The following is a 24,913-nucleotide window of genomic DNA, read 5'->3' on the forward strand; positions in this document are numbered from 1 at the left end:
TATTGAGCGTGGGCTGCGAACCAAAGCATCACAGTTTCAATTCCCAGTCAGGGCACATGCCTGGGTTGCAGGCCATGGCCCCCAGCAACTGCACATTGATGTTTCTCTCTCTCTCTCTTTCTCCCTCCCTTCCCTGTCTAAAAATAAATAAATAAAATTTTTAAAAATCAAAATAAACAAACAAACAAAACAGAAACAGACTCATAGATACAGAGAACAAACTGAAGGTGGCCAGATAGGAGGGGTGGGGGGGTGAAAAAGATAAAAGGATTAAGAAGTAAAAAATGTAGTTACAAAATAGTCATAGGATAGGGATGTATAATATAATATAGGGATTATAGTCAATAATATTGTAACAGTACATATGGTGTCAGGGTAATAGAATTATCAAGGGGATCACTTCATATATTATATAATTGTCTAACCACTGTATTTCTGGAGCTGATATAAAATAATACTGAATGTCACTGTAATTTAAAAAATAAAAATAAAACATTTTAGAAAGCAATTGTCAGTGCAGCTTTTACTCTTAATCTTGCTCTTAAAATATTCCACTTAATTTATGATAAAGCATTCAGTTAAACTAGGTAGAGAATGAAACTACCTCAAAATGATAAAGACCATATGTTAAAAACCCACAACTAACATCACACTCAATAGAAAAAAATGATCGCATTTCCTCAAAGATCACAAATAAGAAAAGGATGCCCATTTTTACCACTTCTATTCAACATAGTACTGCAAGTCTTAGAGCAATTAATCAAGCAAAGGCATTCAAATTGGAAAGGATAACATAAAATTATGTCTGTTGTAGAGGACACAATCTTTTTTGTAGAAAAACCTAGATTTCGCATGCACATGCACACACACACTGTTAGGACTAATAAACATATTCAGCCATTTGTAGGACACAAAAGGATACACATAAATTTGTTGTGTTTCTATACACTACTAATGAACAATTCAAAAAGGAAATTAAGAAACTCAATTTTATTTGTAATAGTGTCATAAAGAATAAAATATTTAGGAATAAATTTAACCAAGGAGGTGAAAGACTTGCACACTGAAAAGTACAAAACATTGCCAAAAGAAATTAAAGAACACAAAAATGAATGGAAAACAATCACATGTTCATGAATTTTAAAACTTTATATTGAAAGACTTATATTGTTAAGACTTAAAATATTACCCAAACTTTTCTACTGATTAATGCAATCCATATCCAAATCTCAACATCATTTTTTGCAGGTATAGAAAAGTTCACCCTAAAATTTATATTGAATCTCAAAAGACAATGAATAGAAAAAAAACAAACTTGAAACAAGAAAAATAAAATTAGAGATCTCACTCTTTGTGATTTTAAAATGTATTACAAAGCTATGATCATTAAAACAGACATATAGAACAATGAAATCAATTAGAGAGCCCATAAATCCTTACATATATGGTCAAACAATTTTTGACAGGGGTGGCAAGACTATTCAATAGCAAAAGCACAATCTCGTTAACGTATAGTATTGGGAAACTGGATTATTTACAAGCAAAAGAATAAAGTTGAATCTTTACCTTACACGACATAAAAAATTAACTCAAAATGGATCAAGGCCCTAATAATCATAATACCCCAAACTATAAAACCTTTGGAACAAAACATAGGGTATAATTTTCACAGTATTGGAGATGCAAGGATTTTAAGGATGTGACAAAAAATCACAGGCAACAAAAGTAAATACAAACAAATTGGACTTCATCAAAATTTAAGTTTGAGTGCTTGAAAGGACATAATCAACAGAGTGGAAAAGCAAACTGAAATAGAAGAAAATATTTGTAAATCATATACTGATAAGGAGGTAATATCCAGATTATATAAAAAACAATTCAGCCCTGGGTGGTGTAGCTCAGTGGATTGAGTGCGGGCTGGGAACCAAAGTGTCCCAGGTTTGATTCCCAGCCAGGGTACATTCCTGGGTTGCAGGCCATAACCCCCAGCAACCGCACATTGATGTTTCTCTCTCTCTCTCTCTCTCTCTCTCTCTCTCTCTCTCTCTCTCTCTCTCTCTCTCTCTCTCTCTCTCTCCCTCCCTTCCCTCCCTAAAAATAAATAAATAAAGTCTTTAAAAAAAAAACCAATTCAACAATTCAGCAACAAAAGAACAGCTCAATTTTAGAAAATAGACAAGGACTCGAAAACAAATTTTTTCAACAAAATATATACAAATAGCCACCAAGCATGTGAAAAAATGCTCAACCTCACTAATCATTAGGGAAATGCAAATCAAACTCACAGTGGGGTACCACCTTATACCCACAAGTATTGAAGAAGATGTATAAAAATTGGAAACCGTGGCTATTTATAGAATTGTAAAAATGGTACAATCATTTACATGGAAAAACTATGGTGGTTCCTCAAAAATATTGATAATAGAATTACAATAGCATACATATTTCTACTTCTAGGTATATTGAAAATTGGGTCTCCAAAAGATATTTGTATAACCATACACATAGTAGTATTATTTACAAAAACCAAATGGTGGAAAAATCCAAGTGTCCACTGGTGGATGATTGGATAAAGAAAATATGATATATACATACAGTGGGAATATTACTTCATCTTAAAAGTAAAATCCTGCCCTGGCTGGTGTAGCTCAGTGGATTGAGCGCAGGCTGCGAACCAAAGCATCACAGGTTCGATTCCCAGTCAGGGCACATGCCTGGGTTGCAGGCCATGGCCCCCAGCAACCACACATTGATGTTTCTCTCTCTCTCTCTCTTTCTCCCTCCCTACCCTCTCTAAAAATAAATAAATAAACTCTTTTAAAAAATAAAATAAAAATAAAATCCTGACATGTTACAATATGGATGAACCTGAGGACATTTTACTAAGTGAAATAAGGCTGTCACAAAAAAGACAAGTATTATATGATTTTACTTATGTGGGGTACATAGAATGGTCAAATTCATAGACAGAAAGTGGAAGTGTGGTTCCCAGAAGCTAGGGGGCTGGGAAAGTGGGGACTTCTGACAATAAATGGGCATAGAATTTCAGTTTTGCTTTGTGAAGAGTGTTGTACAGATTGGTGGTACAACGATGTGAATATAGTTAATACTACTGAACTGTACACTTAAAAATGGCTAAGATGGTACCCTGGCTGGGTAATTCAGTTGGTTAGAGTGTCATCCCATGCATCAAAAAGCTGTGGGTTCAATCGCCAGTTAAGGCACACAACTAGGCTGCAGGTTCCATCTCTCATTGGGGCATGTGTGCGAGACAACTGGTTCAATCTCTCTGTCTTTCTGTCTCTCTCTCTCTTCCTCTTTTTCTAAAATCAATAAAAAAAATATCCTCAGGTGACGATTAAAAAAATAGCTGAGATGGTAAATGTTATGTGTATTTTACCACAATTTTAAAAAAATACGTAGTTCCTACTTCTACACAGTAAAAAACTTAAAAATAATAAAAACCTAGAGGCAATAAGCACCCCAGTGTTCACCCCAGGTTTTATGCATGCTACTAGAAATCTCCCCCAGTTATGTGCTTGAAAAATTATTGATCCCAAACCTGAAATAGAAAATGTAAAAAATTGAATTATGATTGTGTGTGTGTATATGCCAGAAACTAAGGAAACTATCAAAAATTAACTGGATTTGCCCTGGCTAGCGTAGCTCAGTGGATTGAGCGTGGGCTGCGAACCAAAGTGTCACAGGTTCTATTCTCAGTCAGGATACATTCCTGGGTTGCAGGCCATGACCCCCAGCAACCACACATTGATGTTTCTCTCTCTCTCTCTCTCTCTCTCCCTCCCTCCCTTCCCTCTCTAAAAATAAATAAATAAAATCTTAAAAAAAAATTAACTGGATTATATCAAAAAGACAGAGGATCAATCTTGAAAAAACTGTCCAAGAGGGACAATTTGAACATTAACAGGAAAGATGACTGCAATTGATTCAAACACATTGAATTTAAAAAATTTTTTATCTTTTTTATTGTTGTTCAAATACAGTTGTCTCCATTTTCCCACCACCACTTTTCTCCACCCCACCCTCAATCCTACCCTCCTTTGGCTTTGTCCATGAGTCCTTTATACAAGTTCTTTGATAATCCTTTCCCTTCTTTCGCCCATTATCTCCCTTCCCCCTCCCCTCTGGTTACTGTCAATTTAATCTTAATTGCAATGTCTCTGGTTATATTTTGCTTGCTTTTTTTGTTTTGTTCATTAAATTCCACTTACTTGAAATTATTTGAATTATTTGAATTTTTATTTTATCAAAAATATTCAAAATTACTTGAAATGTTTCTATATTTTTTAGATATGCCTGTATTGCTATGACCTTTCCTCTCATGGCTGTCTTTGCTGTGTCCCATAGGTTTTGGATTGTTATGAGTTAATTTTCATTTGTTTCCAGAAACTTTTTAATTTTTTCCTTGATCTCATTATTAACCACACTTGTTGTTTAATGGCATGCTATTCAATCTCCATGAATTTGAGTATTTTCTTTAAGGTTGATTCCTAGTTTCAGTCCCTTGTTGTCTGAGAAAATGCTTGATATGATTTTGATTTTCTTAAATTTGTTGAGGCTTGCTTTGTGACCTATCATGTGATCTATCTTTGAAAATGCTCCACATGCATTCGAAAAGAATGTATATTTTGCTTGTTTGGAATGAAAGGTCCTATGTATATCAGTTAAGTCCATTGGATCTAATGAGTCATTCAGTACCACAATATCCTTGTTGATATTTTATTTGGAAGATCTATCCATTTTTACAATGGGGTGTTAAAATCCCCTACTACAATTGTGTTGCTGTCTATATCTTTCTTGAAGTTCTCCAAGAATTTCCTTATATATTTGGGTGCTCCTATGTCCGAGGCATATATATTTACAATGTTTATGTCTTCTTGATGGATTCTTCCCTTGAATATTATGAAGTGTCCTTCTGTGTCTCTTTTTATGACTTTTGTTTTGAAGTCTATTTTGTCAGATATAAGTATTGCTATCCCAGATTTATAGAAATTGTATGAGTTCATCAATTTTAAGAAGGGAAAAATAACTATTTTTAAAAGGTGAACAAACTGTATTTTTAATTAAAAAATCCTTTTTGGTAATCATTGGAGGTGGCCAGGGCTCTAAATTTCTTATTCTTGAAACTAGTAATTAGAGGGGGAAAAAATGTCTTGTCTTTTCTGTACAAATTTTTTGGCAAAGTATCTAACTAGATGTATTTGATTAAGGAAAACTCTTCTTTATAGAAGAATTGTAGAAGAAATGATAAAAGTAGAAAATTATTATTTAGAAATCTGTTGAAATAATTGATTATTCTATAAACCTTTAGGGTAAAGTTTGATGGAGAGGATTGGACTGCTCCCATCTGAACTTACAATCTATCTTAGCATCACTGAAAGTCTTTCAACTAGACATGCACTTCTTGACATGATGCATTGTGAAGTACAAAACACCACCTGTAAAATATTTATGCAAATTTTAAAGCAGAATATAATCAAGCATTTAGATCTTACTTTAAGTTAATAAAAGATACAGGGGATAGAGGAATAATTTAAACAATGCCACAACAAGGCACCAGAAAAATCCAGAATGTGGGTTACTCTGCAGGCCCACTGAAATGATTTTTACAAGCAAAAGTTTTGAAAAGAAAATCTGAAGAGAAGAAGGAATTTAAGAGATATAACTATCACTTGCAATGAGTGGAACTTATTTGGATTCTGGCTTGAATAAATCATATATAAAAAGACATTTATGAGAGAATTGGAGGAGCTTTTTATATGGACAGATACCTACATCATATTAAGAAAGCATTACTTTTTTTGGTATGATATTGGTATTGTGATTATTTAAGAAAACATTCTTATTTTTTGAGAAATATGTAAGGGTGGTATGGTATAAAAATGGTGACATTAAAAATTGTGAAATTCAGGGATTTGCTTTAAAATACTACAAGAGAAAAAGGATAAAGTAAGCATGTGAAAAACATTAATAACTGCTGAATGTAAGTAATAGACATACCATGGTTCATTATATTGTCTGTACTTTCATATGTGTTTGTAAGTTTTTATAAAATAGAGTTAAAATTATGTATTACAAATGCTACATTGTAAAGTGTGTACAAACTAAAACATACTCCACAGTTCCACCATTTCAACAGATTTCCTTCATATTTCAGAATTTTCCTCTACTCTTGCTCTAAATTTATGCCTTGAGTAGATTTGTTTACTGCACTTAATCTTTTCTCTTATTTTTTAATTGATGGATATGCTAAATAAATGCTATAATTCAACCATAATCAGAGTAAATAAATATTAATAAAAGTAATTAAGAAGGCAATTTAGATGCTTTTAAATTTGTTACAATTACACATTTATAAAAAATATTAAATGGAGAGGGACATCACCAAAACAGTGACATAGGTTGTTCCTTACTTTTTTCCCCTTCACAACTAAAAAATATTCAAGAATTAGACACCACTGAGAATATCCCAGAAAGTGAAGCAATACCTCCTCCCCCCATTCACATGCACACCACCACAGTAACCAAGACCGCCTGCATTAGAAGGGTAAGAGAAGTTTCCACACATTTATCACATTGCTTCTCCTCCAGGCCAACGTGACACCACATAGAAAGATTTCTCCTGAGTCCACAGTTTCTCCAGTGAGGGGAAAAAACCCAAGGGAGACAATCACCACCTCCCCGCAGTATTATGGATCACTTTGTGGGAGCCCACAGGGATAGCAGGGGAATCTTCAGAACTCAACTGCTGAGAATCTGACCGTGGTAGAAAAGAGGCTAAGGGCTTGCAGCAACCAACACAGAGACCTTGGCAGACAGAGTTCATATCTGCAGTGCCCAAGTAGTATTCCTAACCAGCATCTTCACTAATCTGCAGAACCATGTTGGCACATTGTGGCCAAAGAGCTCAGCAGAGTATAGATTTACCTTATTTGGATCCTCAGACAACGGATTTTGCTGCCTCTACAGCTTGGGTTGCCCATCCCCAAGCAAGTCACAGTTTTACCCACTGTAGAGAGTGTCTCCCTGCCATATCTGACCAGACAGGCTGGCAGGAACTTCTGTAATCTCTATAGCTCAGCAATGCTTGATCCCAAGAGGTGAGCAGGCAGAACTGATCACCCTTGGAGGAAAGTCAGTACAAGGCACAGAGAGTTCTGCTACACATAGGCAGAGGGAATTAATAGTACCCAAAGCTCAGAGTAGCTCCCAGCCCTTCCCAAACAAAGAGCCTGTTGGAAAATTGAGAGTTTTCTTCAGTGATCCCTTACCTTCCTGCTGAGGTAAGGGATGAGACATAGGTCCACCCACTATAGCTCCTGGCCCATCTGATCAGAAGCACTGACAAAAATGCCTGAAAGCTGTGGCAGCCTAGCTGAGCAAAGGGCAGGCAGAGCCAATAGTTTGTGGAGCAAAGCCAGTGAATTTATTTGGCCAGGGAAACTTGAGTTAAGGCAACAAATTGCTTCACCAGTTTTAGAGCCGTGTCCAGGCAGCGACACTAATTCCTAGCCCCCTTATTTATGGATACAATATAAAGCCTGTCCAACATTCAATAGCCATGCTTACAGTGGCAGTTTAACACAAAGCACAACCTATAGCTTTTACCATCTGCAGAGAAAAATTGGTGGCTTCACATGACTAGGGAATTCACTGTGCACTCTTGTCTGATTCAAGCTGCCAAAGTGAGCCATACAGGCCCTTGACCTGTTCTCTTGCCCTCAAATGAAGAAATAGATATCTATTGTCAGTCAAAGAATTCAGAATAATTCTCTTTAAAAATTTAATGAACCACAAAAACACACAGACAACAATGCTTGAACAAAATGAGAAGTTTGACCAAGCAATGGAAAAAAAAGTCAAAATTCAGAAATCCTAGAGTTGAAAAATACAACAATTTAACTGATGAGTTCAATGGAGGTTTTCAAAAGTAGACTTTGTCATGCAGCAGAAAATAAATCTGCAATGTGGAGGATAGAACATTAGAAATTCTATCTAGTGAGAGAAGAGCAAAAGAAAAAGTAACAAAAATTTATGAGACTTATGAAAAACACAATGAAAAAAGAATAGAATATTTTTATATAGGAATTCCAGAAGAAGAGAAAGAGAAAGGGACAGAAAGTATAGTAAAAGCAATAATGGCTGAAAATTTTTCCAAACCAAGGGAGGGAAATGAACATCCATTCCTTGAGGTCTAAAAGGCCCCAAAGGTCATAAATAGGTTGAACCCAAAAAGGGCTACATTGATAAATACTACAATTAAATTGACAAAAGTCAAAGACACAGAAGGAATTTTGAAAGAAACAAGAGAAAAAAGAGAGGGCCCATACAAGAAAATTCCCATAAAACTATAGACACATTTCTGTACATACACATTTCAGGTGAGGAGAAAATGGGATAAAGTATTTACAGTATTGAAAGAAAAAGATGTCAACCAAGAATACTATATCCAACAAACATGTTCTTCATGAAGCAATGAATATGGGATAAAAACAAGCAAAAGCTGAGGGGATTAATCACCACTTCACTTGCTTAATAAGAAATTTTAAAGGGTATTATTCCTTGAGTAGAAGTAATAAATGCTAATTAACAGCATAAAACATTAAAAGTTAGTGTAAAAATCACTAAGAGTACATGTATAAAAAGTTAGATCCTGTAATTTAGTAATGGTGGTGGATAATTCATTTACAACTCAGTTTAAATGTTAAAAAATGAATGTAGTATAATAATTATAACTATAATAATGTTATTAGTTATGCAATATAAAAATTATGTAAATTGTTACAGCAATAACCTTAAATATAAAGGGGAGGAGAAATAAAAGTGTGAAGTTTAGGAATTCTATTGAAGTTGAATTGTTACTGGCTTAAAATAGGATGTTATCATTTTAAGATGTTTCATGTAAGCCTCATGGTAACCACAAGGGAAAAAACAGTAGCATTACACAAAAGAACATGAGAAAGAAGTCAAATTATACCAAAACCAAAAGATATCAATACACAAATAAAGACAGCAGGATAGCCCTTGTTGGGTAGCTGAGTTGGTTGGAGTGTTGTCCCATACACCAAAAAGGTTGCAGTTTCAGTTCCAGGACAGGGTACATACTCTCTCTCTCTCTCTCCCCCGCCCCCCCGCCATTCTCTCTAAAATCAATAAACATATCTTTGGGTGAGGATTAAAAAAAAAGACATCAGGATAAGAAACAAGGAACAAAATGACGAAAAAAAAAGTAACAAATGATAATAGTAAGTCCTTACCAATAAATAATTACTTTAAACATAAACAGATTAACTTCTCCAATAAAAAGACCTATAGAATTGCAGAATGGATTTGTTTTTTGAGTTTTATTTTTTTAATTGTATTTTTTTCCAATACCATTTAGTGCCCCTATCTTCCCCCTCACACAATCACCATACTGTTGTTCATGTCCTTGAGTCCTTTTTTCTTTTCTACTCATTCCCTCCACACCCCTACCCTTCCCTGCTTAGCTATCATTCTGCTCTCTATCTATGTATCTCTCTATTTTGCTAGGTAGTTTAGTTTGTTATTATATTCTACATATGAGTGAAATCATATGGTATTTGTCTTTCTCTGACTGGCTTATTTCACTTAGCATAATGTTTTCCAGGTTCATCCATACTGTCGCAAAAGGGTGACATTTTTTTCTTTTTTATGGCTGAGTAGTAACCCATTGTGTAAATGTCCCATAGGTTTTTATTCACCCATCTATCAAGATTCTAATGATGTCACAGAACTAGAACAAATATTTTAGTAATTTATATGGAACCACAAAAGACTCCAAATAGCAATAACAATGCTTTGAAAGAACAACAAAGTTGGAACAATCATGCTACCTAATATCAAACTATACTATAAGGCTGTAGTGATCAAAACCACATGGTACTAGCATAAAAACAGATACATTTATCAATGGAACAGAATATAGAGATCAGAAATAAACCCACACAAATATAATTAATATTTGACAGAACAAGCAAGCATATGCAATGGGCTAAAGATAGTTTCTTCAATAAATGGTGTTTGGAAAATTGGAAAGATATGTGCAGAAAAATGGAACTGGACCATTTTCTTATACCACACACAAAAATAAATCCAAAATGGATTAAATACTTAAATGTTAGACTTGAAACCATAAAATTCCTAGAAGAAAACATAGGCATCAATATCTCAGACATAGCCTGTATGTAGCACTAGTTTATCAAATATATCTCCCCAGGCAAGGGAAATAAAAGAAAAAATAAACAAAAAAGGACTATATCAAACAAAACATTTTTGTACCACAAAGTAAAACATCAACAAAATTAAAAGACAACCCACAGAATAGGAGAACATATCACCGATACATCTGATAAGGGGTTAATATCCAAAATTTATAAATAACTTACAAAACTCAACACCAAACAAAACAAAACAAAACAAAAACCCCACAACCCAGTTAAAAAATGGGCAAAGGACCTCCAAAGAGGACATACAGATGGCCAATAGATATATGAAAAGATGTTCAACATCACTAATAATCAGAGAAATGCAAGTTAAAATCACCATGAGGTACCATCTCACACCTGTCAGAATGGCTATCACCAATAAATCAGCAAACAACTGGTGAAGGCAAGGTTGTGGAGAAAGGGGAAGCCTTTTGCACTCTTGGTGGGAATGCAGACTTGTGCAGCCACTGTAGAAACAGTGTGAATATACCTCAAAAAATTAAAAATGGATCTGCCTTTTGACCAAGCAATCCCACTTCTGAGAATATGTCCAAAGGAACATAAGAAACCCTATGTTCATTGCAGCATTATTTACAATCACCAAAATATGGAAGCAGCCCTATAATGGCTGAATGGATTTTTAAAAAAGAAGATAAAAAAATATGCTGCCTACAAGAGACCCAATTTAGTCATAAAGACACATAGACTGAGAGTGAAGGGATGGAAATATCCATTTCAAGCAGATGGTAACCAAAATCAAGCAGGGGTAGCTATACTTATATCAGACAAAATAGACCTTAAACTAAAAGTGGTACAAAGAGACAAAGGGCGTCATTACACAATGATACAGTGTCAATGCATCAAGGAGATATAACAATTGTAAATAATTTTGTGCCCAATATTAGAGCACCTAAATATATGAAGCAAAGCCTAAAAGAGCTAATAGAAGAAATAAACAGTAATACAGTAATAGTTGGATATTTCAATACCCCACTCTCAACAAGAAATAAATCCTCCAGGCAATCATTAAGGAAGCAATACATTTGAACACTAGATGACAAAATAAACCTTACAAACATATATAGGACATTCTATCCAATGGCAGCAGAATACACATTCTTTTCAAGAAGACACAGAACATTTTCTAGGACAGACCATACATTAGACCACAAAACAAATCTTAGCAAATTCAAGAAGATTTAAATCATACCAATTATCTTCCCTGACCACAATGGCATGAAACTAGAAATCAATAACAAGAACAAAATTGGAATATTCATGAATATATGGAAATTAAATACTTTCCTGAACAATCAGTGAGTCAAAGAAGAAATTAAAGGAGAAATAAAAAATATCTTGAGACAAGTTAAAATGGAACCACAACATACCAAAACTCATGGAATATAGTAAAAGCCATTCTAAGAAGCTCATAGCAATTATCTCCTATTTTAAGGGTCAATAAAGATCCAACCAGAGGGGAGGGGGAGGGGTATAATGGGGGAAAAAGGGGGAAGTGTGAAGTCAAGGATCTTATATAAAGGACCTATGGATAAAGACAACGTGGCTGCAGGAGGATTGAATGTGGAAGGTGGGGGTAGGTAAGGCAGCTGAGAGTAATGGGGGAAAATGCAGAAAACTGTAATTGAACGACAGTAAAAAATGAAAAAAAATCAATAAAGATCCCAAATAAACAATCTAACTCTGCACCTTGAGGAACTAAAGAAGAGAACAAACTGAACCCAAAGATAACAAAAGAAAGGAAATAGTAAAAATTAGAACAGAAATAGAGAATGAAAGTAGTAAAAAAAAGATTAACCAAAGTAAGAGTTTGTTCTTTGAAAAAAATAGACAAAAGTGACAAACACTTAGCTAGACTAACCAAGGGAAAAAAGAGAAAGGACCCAAATCAGCAAAATTACATATTAAAAAGGAGACCTTACAACTAATACCACAAAATTACAAAGGATCACAAGAGGCTACTATGAACAACTACATGCCAACAAAGTGGGCAGCCTAGAAAAAATGGAAAATTCTTAGAGATATGCAACTTACCAAGGCTGAGTAAGTTATAAATAGAAAATCTGAAGAGACCAATTACTGATAAGGACATTGAATTAGTCATCAAAAATCTGCCAGCAAGGAAAAGCTCAGAACCAGATGGTTTCACTGGTAAATTTTATCAAATATCTAAAGAAGAATTAACAGCAATACTTCTTAAACTCTTACAAAAAATCAACAAGGAAATCAATACTCTCATTTTAATAGGCCAATATTATCCTGATACCAGCAAAGGATACTACTAGAAAAGGAAACTACAGACCAATATCCTTGATGAATGTAGACACAGAAATTCTCAATAAAATATTATCAAACCTAATTTAGCATCACATTAAAAGGATCATTCACCAAGATCAAGTGGGATTTATGCCTGGGTTGCAAGGATGGTTCAACATACACAAATCAATATGATACATCACATTAATAGAATAAAATAAAAGGATCATATGATCATTGCAATAGATGCAGAAAAGGCATTTGATAAAATTCAACATCTATTCATGATAAAAACTCAACAAATTAGGCACAGAAAGAACACATCTTGACACAATAAAGATCATGTGGGACAGCTCACAGTTAATATCATACTCAATGATGATCATTTGAAAGCTTTCCCTCTAAGATCAAGAAGACAAAGGTGCCCGTTATAGCCAATCCTATTCAACACAGTTCCCCAAATGCTAGCTAGAGCATCCAAGAAAGAAAAAGAAATAAACAAAACCAGAATTATATTGAAATTGTGAGATGGCACACGACAAAAACTGATATAATCAATGAATTTAGTAATGTTGTAGGATAGAGAATTAACATACAAAAATTAGTAGAATTTCTATACAGTTGTAATAAATTTTCTTTAAAAATTTAAGAATGGATCCCATATACAACAGCATCAAAAACAACAAAATAATTAGGAATATTTATTTAAGAAGATGAAAGTCTGTATGATGAAAACTATACATGTTGATTAAAAAAGTTTAAGAACACAAAAATAAATGGATAGGTATCTCTGTTCATGGATTGGAAGAATTAATATTGTTAAAATGTCCACACTACCAAAAGGCATCTATACATTCAATGTAATCTCTATCAATATTCCAATGGAACTTTTAGAGTAGGAAGAAACACTCCAAGAATTTGTATAGAGCCAATGAAATCTTAAGAAAAAAGAAAAAAAGCACAAGGTATCACATGTCCAATTTTAAGCTATACTGTAAAACTCCACTAATCAAAACAATATGGACATCAAAATTACCACTAACATCATTTAGAACTTCCTGTAATCTAGCTAAATGGAAGTCCTATGACTAGGGATTTAAAGAAGAAACCACACAGAGATTGGTAGGAGGGATAGAGATGCTGAATGGCTGGTCCCACACCCACATGTGGATACTTGGGAGGGATATCTGGGCTGTGGAAATTGTACCTGAAGAGCAAAGGGCCCCAGGCCCATACCAGGCCCCCCAGCCCTGGGTTCCAGTGCTAGGAAGAAAAGTCCCCATAACATCTGGCTGTAGAAACCAGCAGGGATTGTTGCTGAGTGATACAGAGGCTTCTGGAGTCTCAGGCAGTTCCTCTTTAATGACCAATGTACAGATTTACCCGGACTCACTGCCTCTGAGTTTCCAATGCCAGGGCAACAGCTCAGAGGAAGTGAAAATTCTGGCATCAAGGTGAGAACTGGAGAGGTAGCTTTCTATCAGACAAAAGTGCTGGCAAAAGCCATTGTTTCTTTTCTGAGACACTGCCCCATCTTCTCCACAGAGCCAGTAGGTGAGAGCCATATATCCGAGTCTCCAACAACCTGGCTCACACAGTTTTTCCATCCTCATGGCTTTTTGAGACCCTGCCCCATTCAACCACCCAAGCCATTTTCACTGGCTTTTTCATACAGACTGTCTATCTTGGCTCCTGCTGCAGGCTTTCTTAAAATCTCTCAAAAATTTACATGTTGCAAACAAGCAGCATCTGGCCTTGTCATGCCCTGTACATCTTGCTAAGTGGCCCTAGATCCAGCACCAGTGGAAACTAGACTTGGTTTGCCACTAGGCCTCTCCTGGGTACCTCCAAGCCCAGCACAAGTGGCAGTCACCTGTAGATCGCTCTGTAGCTCATGCCAGGTGGCCCCAGGCAGGGCAAAGGCAGTGGCCAACCTTGCATTTCCTGGGAGTCCGCAGAGCCACCACTCCCAGTATATTGTTTCAGACCACACCAAAATACAATTTTATTACCTTTATGAATGACACACTCAAGAGGTGGACTCCATGAACACTAAAGGCCCAATGAAGCAAGTCCTGCTTCGTAGGGTTGGTTCCTGCACAGCAGATCCTCCATTGTGGTCACAATGGGGCATCATGGCCTGTTGGCTTGGGAGTCAATCCCTCCCATTGATGCCAACAACAATCAAGGCTCAACTACAACAGGAGAGTGCACACAGCCTACACAGTAGTGCACCTGGAGTGTCCAGCTCAGGTGACTGGGGCGGCTTTGTCACTGGGACCTCCAGTGTACCTACTATACAAGGTTGCCCTACCAAGTTCAAGAGATGTAGCAGCTCTACCTAATACTTAGAAAACAAACATAGAAAAGGATCCAAAATGTAGAGACAAACAGGTCCCAAATGAAAGAACAGGAAAAATCTCCAAAAAAGGAACTAAATGAAATGGCAAGCAAACTATCAGATACAGAGTCCAAAACACTGGTTATAAGGATGCTCAAGGAACTTAGTGAGGACTTCAACAATATGAAAAAGGACATAAAAACAATAAAAAAAGAAGCTGTCAGAAATGAAGGATACACGAAATGAAATGAAGACTAATTTGTAGGAAATCAACAATAGAGTAAGCAAAACTGAAAATCAAACTAGCAATTTAGAATATAAGGAAGCAAAAGACACCCACTCAGAATAGTAAAAAGGAAAAAGAATCCAAAAAATAAAGATAGTGTAAGGAGTCTCTGGGACAACTTCAAGTGCACCCACATTTATATCATGGGGGTGCTGGAAAGAGAAGAGAGAGAGCAAGTAACGGAAAACCTATTTGGCAAAATAATAACAGAAAATTTCTCTAACCTAGTGGAGGAAATAGACATACAAGTCCAGGAAGCACAGAGAGTCCCAAACAAGATGAACCGAAAGAGGCACACAACAAGAAACACCATAATTAAAATGCCAAAATTTAAAGACAAAGAATGTTAAAAGCATCTATAGAAAAACAGTTAGTTATCTACAAGAGAGCTCTGATAAGACTCAGGTGATTTCTCAAAAGAAATTTTGCAGGCCAGAAGAAAAGGACAAGAAATATTTAAAGTGATGAAAAGGAAGAACCTACAACCAAGCTTACTCCACCCAGTAAAGTATCATTTAGAATCAAAGGATGGATAAAGAGCTTCCCAGACAAGAAAAAGCTGAAGGAGTTCATCACCACCAAACCAATATTATATAAAACGTTAAAGGGTCTTTAATAATAATAATAATAACAACAACAATAATAATTGAAGGAGGAGAAGAAAGATAAAAACAGCTACAAATGTATATTTATCAACAATTGAATAAAAAATAAACAAGCAAGCAAAAACAGAAACAGACTCATAGATAGAACATTTTGACAGTTGCCAGATGGGAGAGGTGTTGGGGGGATGAGTGAAAAGATGAAGGGATTAAGTACAAATTGGTCATTACAGAATACCCATGGGGTGTATAATACTGCATAGGGACTGTAATCTATAATATTCTAATAACTATGTATGTTGTACAAGATTATCCAGATGACCACTTAGTAAGTTATGTAATGTCTAATCACTGGGGTGTATACCTGAAACTAATATAATAGTGGATATCAATCACAATTGAAAAATAAAATAAAATAAATGATTTTAAAAAGTCAGCACTAACAAGGTAGCTCAGTTTGTTGGAGTATTGTCCTGTGCACCAAAAAGTTGTGGGTTCAATTTCTGGTCAGGGCACATACCTAGGTTGCAGTTTTGGTTCGCGATTAGGATCTGTATGGGAAGCAACAAATCAATGTTTCTCTCTTTCATTGATCTCTCTCTCTCTCTCTCTCTTTCTCTCTCTCTCTGTCTTTCTTTCCACACCTCCTAACCCCCTTGCTACCTGTCTAAGATCAATAACAATATCCTCAGGTTATGACTTAAAAAATAATAATAAGTATGTGGTACTGGCATAAAAACACACATAGACCAATAAAACAAATCCCAGAGCCCAGAAATAAATCCAAGCATATATGGTCAACTAATATCTGACAAGGGAACCAAGAATACTCAATGGAGAAAAACTATCCTTTTAATAAATGGTGTTGGAATAATTGGATATTCACATATAAATGAATAAAACTGGACCCATATCTTACATAAAAATTAACTGGGAATTGATTTAAGACTTAAATGTAAGAACTGAAACCATGAAACTCCTTGAATAAAGCAGAATAAAGCTCCTTAACATGGATCTTATTAATGATTTTTAAAAATATGACACTTAAAGTGCAAGCAACAAAAGAAAAAATAAACAAGTGGGCCTACATCAAACCAAAAAGCTTCTGTACAATGAAAGAAACAACAACAAAGTTAAAAGAATGGGGGAAAAAATTACAAACCATATAGCTGGTAAGGGATTAATATCCAAAATATATAAGGAACTTACACAATTCAACAGAAGAAAAACAATCCAATTAAAAAATGGGAGTTCTGGCCAAGATGGAGGCATAGTTAGAAACACTTTTCTTCCTTGCACAACCAAAAGAAAGATACCAACCAATTTAAAAGCAATGAACAACCAGAAGTGCCAGAATAGCAAACATGATAGAACTCGGACAACCAAGGAGTTAAGGAAACATGCATCCAGACTGGTAGGAGGGGCAGAGACAGGCAGTCTGGCAATTGGTAAGGACCCACAACAAGATGATGGACCATGTGGGTGAACAAGGGTTGACTCAATGGGAAACTAAAGACTCAAAACCTCTAGCTGTGACACACTGGGGGGGGGGGGTTGCAAAGTCAGGAGAAACTCCTAGCCTCACAGAAGGTAAGGCTAGAGCAGAGTGAGCAAGTGGCATTGTCCCCTCTCTGACCTCTCCGCTGCAGATAGCACCACAACACAGCAAAAAGTGTTACCCTGTCCTTGCGAATACCTAAGACTCCACCCCTTACAAGGTAACAGGTGCACCAAGACAAAGAAATATGGCCAAACTGAAAGAACAGATAAAAACTCCAGAAAAAGAGCTAAGTGAGAAGAACATAGACAACCTATCTGACGCAGAGTCAAAACACTAATAATCAGGATGGTCACAGAATTGACTGAGCTCAGTTGCAAAATGAAGGAAGAAGTGAAGTCTACACAAAGTGAAATAAAGAAAAATATACAGGGAACAAGCAGTGAAGGGAGGCAAACTGGGACTCATATCAATTATTTGGAACAAAAGGAAGAAATAAACATCCAACTGGAACAAAATAGAGAAAAAAGAATTTTAAAAAATGAGGACAGGCTTAGGAACCTCTGGGAAACTTTAAGAGCTCCAACATCTGGGTCATAGGGCTGCTAAAAGGAGGACAGAAAGAGAAGGAAATTGAAAACGTATTTGAACAAATAATGACTGAAAACTTCCCCAACCTGGCAAAGGAAATAGACTTCCAGGAGGTCCAGGGAGCTAAGAGAGTTCCAAAAACATTGGACCCAAGGAGAGACACACCACGGCATATCATAATTAAGTTACCCAAGATTAAAGATGAGAGAATATTAAAAGCAGGAATACGAAAGGAGAGGGTTACCTACAAAGGAGTTACCAAAAGACTATCAGCTAATTTCTAAAAATAAACCTTACAAGCAGTAAGGGTCTGCAAGGAAGTGTCTGAAGTCAAGAAAAGCAAGGACCTAGATCCAAGATAACTCTATCCAGCAAAGCTATCATTTAGAATGGGAGGGCAGATAAAGTGCTTCTCATATAATGTCAAGTTAAAGGAGCTCATCATCACCAAGCCCTTATTATATGAAATGTTAAAAGGACTTATCTAAGAAATAGAAGATCAAAAACTGTGAACAATAAAATGACAACAAACTCATAACTGTCAACAACTGAACATAAAACGCAAAGACAAAAACAGCAAACAACCAGAACAAGAACAGAATCACAAAAATGAAGATCACATGGAAGGTTATCAATGGGTAGGGGGGAGGGGAAATGGGGGGAAATACAAGGAATAAGAAGCATAATTGGTAGGCATAAAATAGACAGGGTAGGTTAAGAATAGTATAGGAAATAGAAAAGCCAATGAACTTATATGTACAACCCATAGACGTGAACTGAGGGTCAGGGGGAGGGGGACCTGGAGGATGCGGGGTATGGGTCAGAGAGGAGATAAAGGGGAGAAAAAAGTTGGGACCACTATAATAGCATAATCAATAAAATATACTTTAAATAATGGGCAAAGACCTGAAAGGATATTTTTTTCAAAAGATGTACAAAAGGCCAACAGGTACATGAAAAAATGCTCAATAGTACTAATAGTTAGGGAATTGCAAATTAAAAAAAAATGAGATATCACCTCAGGTTTGCTCAAATGGCCATCATCCAAAAGGCAAGAGATAAATGCTGGTGTGGTAGGACTATAAATTGGTAGAACTACTATAAAAAAATGAATGGAGGGTGCTCCAAAACTTTAAAAGAGAACTATCATATGATCCAAATTTCCACTTCAGGGAATAAATCCAAAGGAAACAAAAACACTAAATTAAAAATATATCTGCACCTTCATGTTTATAGCAGTGCTATTCATAACAGCCACACATGCAAACAACCTATACATCCATCTATGAATGAATGAAAAAAGAAGCTGTGGTATGTATAAACACAAGGGTGTATTATTCAGCCATAAAAAAAAATAAGGAAATCCTGCCATTTGTGACAACATAAATGGACCTTGACGGCATTATGCTATGTGAAAAATTTCAGATAGGAAAAGAAAAATAATGTATCAGCGCACTTATATGTGAATCATAGAAAAAAATAACTTATGGAGAAAGGGATAAAACCTGTGGTTACTAGAAATACCTAGCCAATCTTGTGAAGAACAGAGCAAACAGCCAAAAGTATCCCAGCATATGTGAAGATTGGAGACCAAAAATTGTAGAGGACATTGAAAAATCAGATGAGTAGGTGGAAGCTGTGAATACCAGGATACCTTCTGGAAGAGGAAACCCACCAACAAAAAAACCCCCAACATATAACAAGAGAAGAAGGTGAAGGAGGGAATGGAAGCCACACTAACTCAAACCAGGACCTATCTGGAAATACAACTAAATAGTGGAGAAATTACTCAAAACAAACAACTGAACAAGAGCAAGAGAGAATCCTCAAAACCTTGTGCACATGGAAGAACCAGCTTCAACACAACCTGCCCACACCTGCACAACAGAATACAAGACATGGTGGATGGAGTCACCCTCAGTTAAACAGCTGGAAGAAAGGACCCATCAAAGAAAGACCCAACAGTAATCAAAACTCAAAGACATACAGTCAACATAAATGACAGTCCAAGGCCAGTGAGCTCAAGAGATCAAGGAGGCTGCACCACTGAATTTCACAGGTCTCCTACCATAGATGTCCACACCATAAACCCAGGGAGTCAGAACAGTTTAAGAAGCAGAGGCTAACAAGAGGAGTCTCACAAACAGCAGGAAGACAAAGAAAAAATCCCCCAATGAAAGGAAAGGAGGAAGCCTCAGAAAGAATGCTAAATGAAATAGAGGCAACTAAACTATCAGACATTGAGTTCAAATCAATGGTTGTAATGAAACTCAATGAGCTCACAGAGGATTACCAAAAACTACAGGGAAACTACAATGAACTCACTGCAAACTATATCAGCATGAAAAAAGAAATAAGAACTATCAACAAGGGCCAAGAGGAAATGAAGAATATAATTTCTGAACTGAAGAACACAGTAGAAGGAATCAAAAGCAGGCTCAATTAAGCAGAGGATCAGATCAATGAGCTGGAGGATAAGGTAGAAAAAAAAAACACCCAGAAAGAGCAAGAAAAAAAAAGAGGCTTAGAAAAAATGAAAAGGGGTTAACGGAAATGCAGGACAACACGAAACATAGTAATATCCATATAATAGGGATACCAGAAGGAGAAAGAAAAGAGCAAGGGATAGAACGCCTATTTGAAAAAATAATGATGGAAAACTTCTCTAATTTGGTGAGAGAAAAAGTCACACAAATCCAGGAAACACAGACAGTACCAATCAAGAGGAACCCAAAGAGGCCCACTTAAAGATACATCAGAATTAAAATGGCAAAATTCCAAGATAAAGAGAGAAGCCTAAAGGCAACAAGGGAAAAAAGGAAGTAACATACAAGGGAGCCCTCATAAGACTAGCAGCTGACTACCTAGTGCAAACAATCCAAGCCAGAAGGGAATGGTAAGAAATATTCCAAGTAATGAGAACCAGAGGACTGCAACCAAGGCTACTTTACCCAGCAAGGCTCTCAATTAAAATGGAAGGACAAATAAGGAGCTTCCCAGAGCAAAGAAGCCTCAAAGAGTATACCTCCTTCATACCAGCTTTGCAAAGAGATGCTAAAGAGTTTGCTTTAAGAATAGGAAGAAAAACAGTGAAAAAAGGCAGGAATATAGGTATGAAAAAATGGCAATGAATAAGTACCTATCAATAATAACATTAAATGTAAATGAATTAAATGCCCCAGTCAAAAGACACAGAATAGCGGAATGGATAAGAAAAAATGACCCACACATATGGTGCCTACAAGAGACCCACGTCAGAACAAAAGACCTACACAGACTGAAAGTGAAGGGCTGGAAACAAATTTTCCAAGCAAATGGACAGGGAAACAAAGCCAGGGTAGCAATACTCATATCAGACAAAATAGACTTCAAATAAAGAGCCATAGAAAGACACTCAGAAAGTCACTTCATAATACTCCAGGGAAGAATCCAACAAGAAGATATAAACATTGTAAATATATATGCACCCAACATAGGAGCACCCAAATACATAAAGAAAATCTTGGAAGACTTCAAAAATATATTGGCAGCAACACAATTATAGTAGGGGATTTCAATACTCCACTGTAAAAAATGGACAGATCTTCCAAACAAAATAACAACAAAGATATTGTGGCATTTGAAGAATGCCCAGTCATATATATATATAGCTGATATATATATATAGCTATATATAGATATAGCTATATATAGATATAGCTATATATAGATATAGCTGATATATATATATAGCTGATATATATATAGATAGATAGATATAGCTGATATATATATATATATATATATATATATATATATATATATATCAGTTAAGAGAGAGAGAGAGAGAGAGAGAGAAAGTTCTTCATCCCAAAGAAGCTAAATACACATTGTTTTCAAATGCACATGGAACATTTTCAAAGATAGACCACATGATAAGACACAAAACAAGCTTCAACACTTTCAAGAAAATTGAAATCATATCAAGCATTTTCTCCAACCACAAGGGACTGAAACTGGAAACCAATGCCAAGGGAAAAAACCTGAAACACTCAAACTCATGGATACTGAATAACATGCTATTTAACAATGAATGGGTAAAGAATGAAATTAAGGAAGAAATCAAAAAGTTTCTGGAAACAAATGAAAATGAACTCACAACAACCCAAAACTTATGGGCCACAGAGAAGGCAGTCCTGAGAGGGAAGTTCATAGTAACACAGGCCTACCTAGAAATGATAGAAACACTTCAAAAAACAACCTAAAACCCTATGTCTACAAGAAATCAAGGAACAGCAACAAAGACAGCCTAGAGCAAGTAGAAAGAAGGAAATAACCAAGATCAGAGCAGAATTAAATGACATAGAGACTAAAAGCACAATTCTAAGGATCAATGAATCCAGGAGCTGATTCTTTGAAAAGATAAATAGACAAGGTTTTAAGCAGACTCATCAAGAAAAAAAAGAGAAAGAATCCAAATAAACACAATCAGAAATGAAAGAGAAGAGACTGATACCACAAAAATACAAAGGATTGTAAGAAATTACTATGAAGAACTATATGCCAAGAAATATGAAAACCTAGGTGAAATGGACAAATTTCTAGAAGAATATAATCTTCCAACACTGAATGAAGAAGAAGCAGAAAGCCTGAATAGACCAATAACAGCTGATGAAATTGAAACAATAATAAAAAAGCTTCCAACACACAAAAAGCCCTGGATCACACAGTTCACAGGAGAATTTTACAAAGAATTTAAAGGAGAACTAACCCCTATCCTCCACAGATTACTTCAAAAAATTTAAGAAGATGGAAGACTCCCAGTTTCTTTTCATGAAGCCAGCATCATCCTAATCCCAAAACCAGATAAAGACATAACAAAGAAAGAAAACTTCAGGCTAATATTGCTGATGAACATAGACACTAAAATCCTTAACAAAATATTGGCAAACTGCATCCAACAACATGTTAAAAACATCATACACCATGATCAAGTGGGATTCATACCAGGGATGCAAGGATGGTAAAATATTCACAAATCAAAAAACATAATATACAACATAAACAAAAGACAAAAATCACATGGTCATATCAATAGACACAGAAAAAGCACTACATAAGGTACAACACCCATTTATGATAAAAACACTCAGCAAAATGGGAATAGAGAGAACATTCCTTAACATAATAAAGGCCATATATGAGAGACCTACAACCAACATCATAGTCAATGGGCAAAAACTTAGAGCTTTCCCACTAAAATCAGGAAGAAGACAAGGATGCCTGTTTTCACCACTCCTATTCAACATAGTACTGGAAGTCCTAGCCACAGCAATCAGACAAGAAAAAGAAATGAAAGGCATCCAAATTGGAAAGGAGGAAGTAAAACTGTCATTGTTTGCAGATGACATGATAGTGTAGGTATAAAATCATATAGACTCCACCAAAAAACTACTTGACATAATAAATGAATTTGGCAAAACAGCGAGATATAAAGTCAATATCAGAAATCAAAAGCATTTTTGTACACCAACAATGAAATATCAGAAACAGAAATCAAGAAAAAAATCCCAATTTGCTATAACAAGAAAAATAAAGTACCTAGGAATAAATCTAATCAAGGAGGTAAAAGACCTGTGGTCAGAAAACCATACAACACTGAATAAAGAAATTAAGGAAGACACAAACAAATGGAAGCATGCACCATGTTCATGGATTGGAAGAATTAACATTATCAAAATGGCCATACTACCTAAAGCAATTTATAGATGCAATGCAATCCCTATAATATCAATGACAAATTTCACATATATAGAACAAACATTTCAGAAATTTATATGGAACCATAAATGACCCCAATAGCTGCAGCAATTTTGAGAAAGAAGAACAAAGCTGGAGGGATCACAATACCTGATATCAAACTGTATTACAAGGCCACTGTAATCAAAACAGCATAGTACTGGCATAAGAACAGACACATGGAGCAATGGAACAGAATAGAGAGCCCAGAAATAAAACCAAGTCTATATGGTCAATTAGTATTTGAAAAAGGGGGCAGCAGCATAAAATGGAGTAAAAATAGCCTCTTTAACAAATGGTGTTGGGAGATCTGGACAGCTACATGCAAAAAAAACAAAACAACTCGATCACCAACTTACACCATACACAAAAATAAATTCAAGATGGATAAAAGACTTAAATATAAGTTACTACACCATAAAAGTCCTAAGAAAAACATTGGCAGGAAAATCTCAGACATTCCACGCCACGACACCTTCATAGGTATGTCCTCTAAAGCAAGGGACATAAAGGAAAGAATAAACAAATGGGACCTCATCAAATTAAAAAGCTTCTGCATGGCTAAAGAAAACAGCATTAAAACAAAAAGAGAACCAACCATATGGGAAAACATATTTCCCAATGATACCTCAGACAAGGGTTTGATTTCTGGAATAAATAAAGAGCTGAAATGACTCCACACCAAGCAGACAAAACAATCCTCAGTTACAATAAGCCCTGGCTGGTGTAGCTCAGTGGTTTGAGCATGGGCTGTGAACCAAAGGGTCTCTGGTTTGATTCCCATTCAGGGCACGTGCCTGGGTTGCAGGTTAGTCTTGAATAAGGGGCGCACAAGACGCAACCACGCATTGTTCTTTCTCTCCCTCTCTTTCTCTCTAAAAGTAAATAAATAAATAAAATATAAAAATAACTAAAAAATGTGCAAAAGACTTGAACAGACACTTGTCCGAGAAGGACAAACAGAGGGCCCAGAGACAAAAGATGCTCAGCATCAATAGTGATCAGAGACATGTAAACTGAAACCACAATGAGATATCACCTCACACTGGTCAGAATGGCCATATCATAAACAAATCAATAAACAAGTGTTGGAGAGGATGTCGGGAAAAGGGAACCCTAGTGCTCTGTTGGTGGGAATGCAGACTGGTACAGCCACTGTGGAAAACAGTATGGAATTTCCTCAGAAAACTAACAATGGAACTGCCTTTTGGCCCAACACTTCCACTGCTGGGATTATATGCTAAGTGCCCTGAAACACCAATCCAAAAGAACCTATGCACCCCAGTGTTCATAACA

The sequence above is a fragment of the Phyllostomus hastatus genome, unplaced genomic scaffold, assembly GCF_019186645.2.
Source record: "Phyllostomus hastatus isolate PE091 unplaced genomic scaffold, TTU_PhHast_1.1 phas_scaffold_39, whole genome shotgun sequence".
In the NCBI taxonomy this organism is placed as follows: Eukaryota; Metazoa; Chordata; class Mammalia; order Chiroptera; family Phyllostomidae; genus Phyllostomus; species Phyllostomus hastatus.